The sequence below is a fragment of the Primulina tabacum genome, unplaced genomic scaffold, assembly GCF_025594145.1.
Source record: "Primulina tabacum isolate GXHZ01 unplaced genomic scaffold, ASM2559414v2 Contig948, whole genome shotgun sequence".
NCBI lineage: Eukaryota > Viridiplantae > Streptophyta > Magnoliopsida > Lamiales > Gesneriaceae > Primulina > Primulina tabacum.
In genome coordinates, this window is record NW_027460006.1 from 29,146 (window position 1) to 38,204 (window position 9,059).

The window sequence follows — 9,059 nt, forward strand, 5'->3', positions numbered from 1 at the left end:
CTTTGACCAATTCTTTGCATGTAATTAGTAGGATAATTCTAGGATTTTTGGGAGCACAATTTAATTAATTAATGGACATATCCTAGACTAGAAATAAGCAAAATTTCGGCCACTACCTCCTAGAAGCATCCACCAACTCATTTGATATCAATTCAAAATTTAAAATTCAAATGCATGAAGACTTGGTCTTGATATGATCCTTATATCTTGCACCATCCTCCTCACCCCTCATAACCACTCCATCACACTCCCTCCCCACCGAAATCAGACCCATTTTCAGTAGAAAAAACGTGAATAATAGCTAGGGAGAAAGGGAGAAAAATCGAGAGAAGAAAGGTAGACAAGAAGCGCTCCATCTCCTCCGTGCCGCGTCGTCGTTGTTTCGTTCGTTTTCTTTGAAAACGAAACCAGGCATGTCTAGATTTCTTTCAAACCTCAATCAAGTCATATTATCATTTATTTTTCAGTACATGATCATGTTTATTCAAGTAAAAATCGAGATCCAATGTCAAAATATTTTGAAACCACACATGCAGAATTTTCGATTCCTTGGCAAGCTTCACTGATTTCTTTTGGTTTGTGAGTTTCAGGTATTGGATCGACTCCAGGCTTCCCAAGGCGGCTTGTATACATGTAGTAGGATGCATTAGGACCATGTTGGTCCATTCAAACCAGCCCCATGCTTGCTGGAAATTCAGAATGACAGCAATGTCCCCATAGGTGCAGAAATGTTGTTCGAAAGATTCAGTTTCTTGTCATGGAGGAAGGATCTGATCTTGGCTGCCCCAAGGGCCTATAGCCATGGTTGGATCACTTCCCTAGCAATGTCTAAGACGTGACTAAGTTGCCCTTTTGGTGGCTTGGTCCATGGTTCATCGGTTTTTAATAAAAACATCACAACAGCCCCTATACCCCTTCGGCTACTTCGGTTGGACAGCTTTTGGTTTCGGTTTGTGTTTGCTTGGTGTGGATCTTGGTTGGCCTATGGCCCTTAGCCACGGTTCATATCATGCTCCTAGATGTCTAGATCGTGCCATGGTCAATCAAATGGCCATTGGAACGACACGAGACATCGATCATAGCATAAACACTACACACGCATGCACGATGCTCTCGGTTGGACCCTTCGGTTGAGTTATGGTGTGATGCGGATTGTGGCTGGCCTAGGGCCCTTAGCCATGGTTCAAATCATTCCTTGGGATGTTGGTAAGAGTCTCTGGTCGGTGGTTCACTCCCCTAATGGCCGATAGTCTCGAAACCAACGCGAGTCTTGTAGTTGCGCAGCTGCTGGAAATTACAGCAAGTTGCTGTGTCGTTTCAGAAGGCTCGTTCGAGTTCTTGGTTGGCTTTTAGCCCATGGCCTTGGACTGGACAGTGCCTCATTGAGTTATGAAGGTCATGTTTTCGACCGTTTGTCATTTGGATCATTTTTGAGGTCGTACGAGAATTTACGGTGCAATGTGCCAAATTGACTCTCGAAAGAGCGTTTCGTGTTTTGGCCTCCATTTCACCTAGATTTCGACCCTATCATTTTAGGAGCATTATTTTATGATTTTTCAGCGTATTTTAATCATGACTATACGTCGGTTCAGTGTCGGTTCAAGTTGGCTCGGAGTCATGATTAAATGCGAAGTCATTAGGCGTCATAGTCGCATCTTTTGAACGTAAATTGCATAGTTGGTCAAGTTTAAGCTATTGCATATCTTTCATGGCACAGTTAGGTTGCAGCGAGCCTGGGAACGATCCAATCCAATCCAGTTGGTAAAATTACAGGAATTTTCATTACGCCAGTTAATTATTTTACGTGCATTAAATAGAAAATGATTATTTTTGAGATTTATGCGATATGGCTTGTGGTTCATTCACTATGTGGGAGTGTTATTTTATACGGTCGCCAGTGACCGATCAGTTCAGTATGGTACCACCCGGTCGCCAGTGACCGGCCAGCTCAGTTCAGTTTCAGCCTCCCCGGTAGCCAATTACCGATCAGTTCAGCTTAGTGCAAGTGGCCACAAGGCGTAAAACATAATCTCAACAGAAAATTTTACCAGATATTTCAGTACAGGCTCCAAGGAGCAAATATTTTTACAGTAATTTCCAGTTCAGTTATGCACGTATTATAATTGCTCAGTACAGATTATTTTCAGTACGCCTCAGGACAGGATATGTTAACTCATGCATATTTTAAATTCAGATTTTTCTCGTTACCTGCGATATATGCATGCTGAGTCTTTAGGCTCACTAGACTTGATTGTTGTAGGTACTGATGAGGCCAGGGCCGAGGGCGGGGACCAGTGAGCCAGCTTGGTTCGGCAGTAGTGGCACCCGGAGGACCTCAGAGCAGCAGTTGTTATTTTTTTTCCGCAAACAATTTTATCAAGTCGATGGATATTTTTAAATCGTTGTTGTTGGCAAAACTTTAATTTTCTTCTGCTGCAATATTTTGAAATATTGAACTTGTTTCACCAGTGATTTTATGAATGAGGCCATTTAAGTTCTTTTAAAAAGAAAATTTTTAATTTTCCGCAAATTTTCAAGAAAGGAGTTTTAGGCCCTTCACAGTACTTGTCCCTTCCCTCTTTTGAAAATCCTGCTTGATAGTAATCTGTTGTTTTCTTCACAAGCTCTACTACTCTTCTCTGCTCTTCTTTAACCGCCTGTATCTCCAATTCAGCTGCATTAAGGAAACCTGCCATTTCTTGGGCGAATCCTCCATTATCCTTACATTGTGCCACCACTTTTTGAGTTTCCACCACTTGTTCTGACAATGATGAGACTGTTTTAACAAGAAGATCATAGTCTAATGCTGCTGATTTTTTTACATTGGAGAATTCAGAGCTTAGGCCACCGATTATAGGTAAACCGAGCATCATATATTCCCTTTCCTTATCATCTTTTGGCAATAGTTTGTCAGTTTTTTGGCTCTCAGCTTTGCCGCTATGGCTATTAGTCCTATTCACGCTATGATTTCTATCAATCACACAACGTTTACCCTCTGCTCGAACCACTTCTTGAACGACAAACTGAAGAAGTGTTGTTTTTCCATCCGAAACTTTTTACATCAGATAGTTTTCTCAAAGCTGTAAGATTAAAAGCTTGAGCATTTCCTCTTGACGTGCCTGCATTCAACCGATTCCCCGCTTTAAGCACAGCTTCTAGAAGTTCAAGAAGAGCCCTCGAGTTCTGAGTTTCTGTGAAACCTCTAAATCATACGTTGACTTGAACAGTATTGAATTGAAACGAGTAAATGCCGATGGAACAGCATGAAGAAGACGATATAGGAAAGATTCGGCATCAGCGAGGTGTGCTGGATCACCATCAAATGCAAGAATTCCAAACATTTCCTCATCTGTTGGAGCAACTTTCACCAGCTTTCTAATGTATCGGTATTCAGACCTCGTCCCTCAAGTAATGCACCGATTATATCTTCAATAGTAATGCCTAGAGACTTGATCACTATTGCTGTGTTCTGTGATTTTCTTGTGTCAAGAATGAAAATTTGGTGGTGGAGCAACTGATTTATCCTGCTTTGGAGTACTCGATGTACCATCCCCTCTAAAGATTTTCGGTTTGTTGCGACATATCCAAAGAGAGCTTCCATCATATCACCATCAAAACTGAATTCACATCACAAACAGGGTAAGTAATCAGAGTAAATTTACGAAAGATTTGAGAAGAAAAGTTTTGTAGAATCATTACTTGAAAGATCCGTTGTCAATATTGTCCCACACCATTGAATGCTTTACATCCGGATTCACCTTATCCCAATGCAACGGCTTGAGTTTCACCTGCCCATTTCCATTGCTAGAAGACCCTTCTCCCTCCGAGGACGAGCTTTTACCTATCACCCCCTTCGTTGCTGGCAAAGATGAAGCTGAAGAAGCACTGCTAGGCGGCGGGTGGCGGTGGTGGAGCAGGAACTTTATTTGATGGCATTGGTGGGGGTGGGGTTGGTGCAGACCCTTTTCCTGGTGGCGGCGGGTGGCATTGGTGCGCAGGCATTTTTCCTTTAGGAACCGACACAGAAGCTAAAATTTTCTTGGATGTTGATGCTGCTGGTGCCTCCGGCTGCTGAGGTACAGTTTCTGACACAGGAACCGATGAGTCCTGAATATTCTCAGCCCTTAAAAGCAATTCCCGATGAAAGGGTCGGTGCTTTATTTATACTTTTCTTCTTCTTTTTCTCCCCAAACGAGACACTGAGAAGTTGAAGATTTCCCCCGAAGCAAAGGAATTTCTTGCAAGCTGCCTCATTTTTCTTCCCTTTCTCACCACCAGATCTCTTTTCTTCTTCTTTCAGGTCATCTTTCAACATATAATACTGTTTATTGAAACTAGTCCTCTTCTCTCCACTTTCCAAGTTCCTCCAATACAGGCACATCAACCCATTTTCATCCACAATCACCCCTTTCAGATTACCGTTGAATCGGCTAAAATTATCGGTATGATTCACCGGAGCAGCCGTCGTTGGATTTGGACTAATAGTGGCAGTATGTCTGACCCTCTTCCGATTTGAGTACCTTAGAAGAATAAAAACAGCAGCCCGGATAAAACCAGAGTGGTCGCAGCTGTCACACCAATGGCTTTCCCCACCGCTGCTCTGGTTGATGAACTTCGCGGCGGAGACGAAGGTTGCGGTGTCGGAAGCGGCGACAGCGGAGATTGGCGGTGGCGGACTAGAAGTTGGGTAGTAAGTCTGAATATTCTGTGGAGAAGTTGATTGAGAGAGAGACCGCGGAATGGAAGAAACGATAAAACAGAATGATCGAGCAAAGAATTTTACATGGCTGGGATTTCGCAGCCATGATTTCTTGGAAAGAATTCAAGAAGATGAATGGTTATTATCTTATTTTTTAATGTGAATTCAATCATAGTTTAATGATCTTGTTTCGCTTTGGAGGTCACATTTACTATGAAGTTTGAACAAAATTGTGTGGGGAAAGTTTCCGAAGAGAGCAGTTGGCTGTATTGTCTCGTATGAATTTTAGCCCTTTGATGATTACATAATAAATTTCTTAATTTGAAAACAGAAATATTTTTGGGAATTATTACATTTTATTCCATTTTTTTATTATTATTATATTTCAGAGATAAAATGGATTATATTTTGATGAATAAATAAATATACACCTATCTCCGTACTTGTTTAATTCGTGTGCATATTTTCCAAAACTAGGTATGTAGTAAAAAAAATAAAAAAAAAATGATACTACAAGTAGAAAATGAATTATATATTTAAGACACTCGTATATTTTCAAGAATGCAAAAACTTGTGTGAGACGATCAGGGGTCGTATTTTATGAAACAGATCTTTTATTTGGGTCATCCATGAAAGTGTATTAATTTTTATGCTAAGAGTATTACTTTTATTGTGAAATATCGGTAGGTTTGACTCGTCTCACAGAATAAAAATTCGTGAGACCGTCTCACAAGAGACCTACTCTTTAAAGAAAATATTATATTATTTATAATGAGAGTTACAAATTGGGTTTGAAAAAATTATCCTTGAAATTTTATTTGAAAAACTTTTTCAAAAATACATTCAAGATATTTTGTAACTCAACTCAATATCCCCATTCTACATGTAACATGGCTCATGTGCTATGAAAGCGAGCACACACGTCGTGCTACGTAATCGATTAATAGTAACGGAGGAACTCGTATTTAGTTTGGTGAACTTTGAAAATGGCATTTCGTGGCCTACAAGGAAAGTCCACATTTCAATGCAACGTATTTATTTTCTTACAATATTTCTTGTTTTGGAATAATTGTATTACCATTAAATTCTATTGAATTGTGATTAGAACATGGAAAGTGAATCTTCTTCCAATATGGACGAGATTTTCTTTGAAAATATGCGAATTGCAAAATATAACAGGGATACAAAACTTTTATGTATAGTTTTTTCGTTTTTTGACAAACAAGTATAATTGAGTGAAACATAATATGTCAAAAGATTTCGAGGTATTCGAGTTGTTGGAATAGATGTCATTGTCAAATAGTTAGTTATTTCTCAATACTAATATCTTCTCGTACAAGCATGTTGCACATGACTTGCTCGATACGATTAGAGCTATCAAAACAAGCCAAATCATCGAGCCAACCCCTTGGCATAAAAAAATAGACATATTGGGTTACTATTTTTGTGGCTCGTTTGAAGGTTTGGGTTGGCCGGTTGGGGCTAGCCCAACCCTGTCATAATTTTTTTGTTACATTTTTTTATTATATTATTCGAAACTTATGTATGTTTGATTTTTGAAATGATTTATATATGATTGATGTGTTTTAAATTATTTACATTATTTATAATGGTTTATTATATTTGATGAACTTGAAATATTTATATATTCATAATATTTTTATGTATGATTGATGAATTCGAAATATTTATATATTTCAAAATAGGTGGGTTTCCCAACACGTAAGTAGGGGTGGGCATAAAACCCGAAAAATCGAAAAAAACCAACCTAATCGAATAATTCGGTTTAAATGGTCGGTTTTTCGGTCTCTTATGGTTTTAAATTTTATGAAATTCGGTTTTTCGGTTCGGTTTTCAGTTTTATCCCCCAAAAAACGAATAATCGAACGGCCATATTATTGTTAAGTATAAGATTTTATGTATAATGGGCCATATTATTTTTAAGTATAAGAATTTTTATGTATAATGTGCCTATTAAGATTTAGGAACTTAGTATAATTAACTCTTAATTTTCAATCCGATTGTTTTTTCTTCTTTCTCACCACTCATCAGTCGACGTTTTCTTCTTTTCTGTATGTATATATTTCTTTAATTTTTCGTAAGATCATTGGTGTCCATTCGAGCAGGTTGACACCTTGTATCATTCTTATTACTGTATATTTGTTGGATTCATGCATTCGTGTTACATGGTTAATTAGTATAAAGTGACGTATAAATTATTTCTTAATAAATTTTAGCTAACGTATATAACTGGCCGTAATAAACCGAACATATTACAAAAAAAAGAACCAAACCGTATAAAAATGGTTTGGTTTTGGACTAGCGATATTCAAAACCGAGAAACCGAATCGTTGTAGAGTAAAATCGGACCAAACCGACCATTTCCCACCCCTACAGCTAAGTTGGCGAGGCGGTCCATCATGACTCATCTTGTTTTCTAGAGGTCCAAGGTAGGGCGCTCAACCCGTTTGAAACTCTAAGTGCAGTTTGCTTTATTAGTTTGGATTGCAACTACTACGTTATTTCGAAAATTTATTTAGTGTACACAAAATAATAACGATTGTGATTCAATCGTGGTAAAATAAACATAATGGGTCATGAGACTTGAATTTAAACACATAGGATCAAGGTGGAGCTACCCTTGAGCGCTAAGGCCATCTCCAACCTGCGCAGGGATTCTACTCCAACGGAGGCTGCGTCTTTCTCCAAAATGGCGCAGCCTCCCTCCTCTACGCCAAATTGGCGCAGAGGAGAAGCCCAGCGCCATTTTGGCGCTGGGTTTGGGCCTTTTTATTTTTTTTAAATTTTTTTATGTGTTTTTTAATTAATATAATATATATTAAATTTTTTAATAATAATATGTATATAATTCATAATAAAAATTAAACACAAAAAATTTAATTATAATTAATTAGAAAATTATAAAAAATATTTCAAGTTTTTATTATTTTTGACATTTGAACTTAAATATATAATTGATAAATTATCAGAAAAACCAACAGCAAAATTTTGAAATTAAAATTACAATACCCAATTGAAATACAAAATACAAAGATACTACATAATTGGAATACAAATTCGAAGATAATACAATTGAAAATTACAAAGATAACAATGCGAAAAAAACATTAAATGACAAACAATGTAGATGATCAATAATCTCCTAAATAGATCCCGATCCTCCAAAATCACCAAAATATTTCCCAAATGTGTCATTTTCGTGTTGTCATGTTCTTCATTTTTTTTTTCAAAATTTTGGCTCGTCTTTTGGAACAATTTCGCGCATTTTAGGATCACCTATCGTGCTTAGATCCATGTACAAAACTTTATTCTCCTTTTGAAGGTTGCTAATGCTATTTGTTGTTGTCTAGTTTCAATTTTTTTTTGTTGATTTGCTAATTTGAGCTGCTCATTTTGCAATGATAGGAGTTTCATCTCATAACTTTGTTGAAGTTCAGTGGATTCTTTTTGTTACATTATAAGATCGCCGATGCCCTTCTTTCATTGTAGATATCAATTCCAACACATTGTCGTCCCTTTTTTTTCTTTAGTTAGATTTTTAACACCAAGAGGTCTCTGCGATGAAGTGCCGCCTGCATTTTCATCACTACTTAAATTAATTGAAAACGGAGGTAATCCAGGAGAACCTGATATTGGAGTATTTGGTGTTTGGCTATTGACTGTGACGAGTCCAAACTTGTGACATGCATTCTTGCTGGTGCGCCTTGGATTGATGTCACTCGAGAATTTCCATATCTTTCAATATACCACACATGATCATATTTGAAGCTTTACTAAAATCAGCATCTTGCATGAACAAATCTTTGCTCGATTTAACTGTACGAAAATATCCAACTATTATCTTATAGAAATTAAACTGTAATTAATAATAGTTGAATAAGAAATACTTACAATATCTTCTGATGAGCCACTTGGGCGGAGAGTTTCAATTTGACGAATGAATCCCCTTAGTTTTCCAACTTCACGGAGTATATTTCTCATGTGACACTGCAATGATCTTTTGTTACGTACTTGTAGATTGTTTGGTTTGCTGATGTTTGTAAGCTTCTTCGATACGAGTCCAAAACTGATCTTTGGATTGGTTGATACCTTTAGGATTTTGGGATATCAAGATACATATGACATAAGATCTGTCTTCTTCGACATTGTATGAAGCAGTTCTAGAATTTGAAGCCATTGAATTGCTTGGAATAAAGATTTGATTGGAATGAAAATTAAAGATGTGGTGATCTCATGAATCGGCTATATTTTACTTATAGTAAAAAAAGAAAGATTGTAATATCATCCAACGGGCATGATCAAATGTAATCTCATCCACGGTCATAATACTGATAAGGTT

At 37.4% G+C, this 9,059-nt stretch overlaps 1 pseudogene; it reads right to left on the reverse strand.

Annotated features, from left to right (window-relative positions):
- Positions 1-2,565: 2,565 nt before the first annotated feature.
- LOC142535341 (formin-like protein 4) lies at positions 2,566-4,805 on the reverse strand (annotated as a pseudogene).
- Between the last annotated feature and the right edge of the window lie 4,254 nt (positions 4,806-9,059).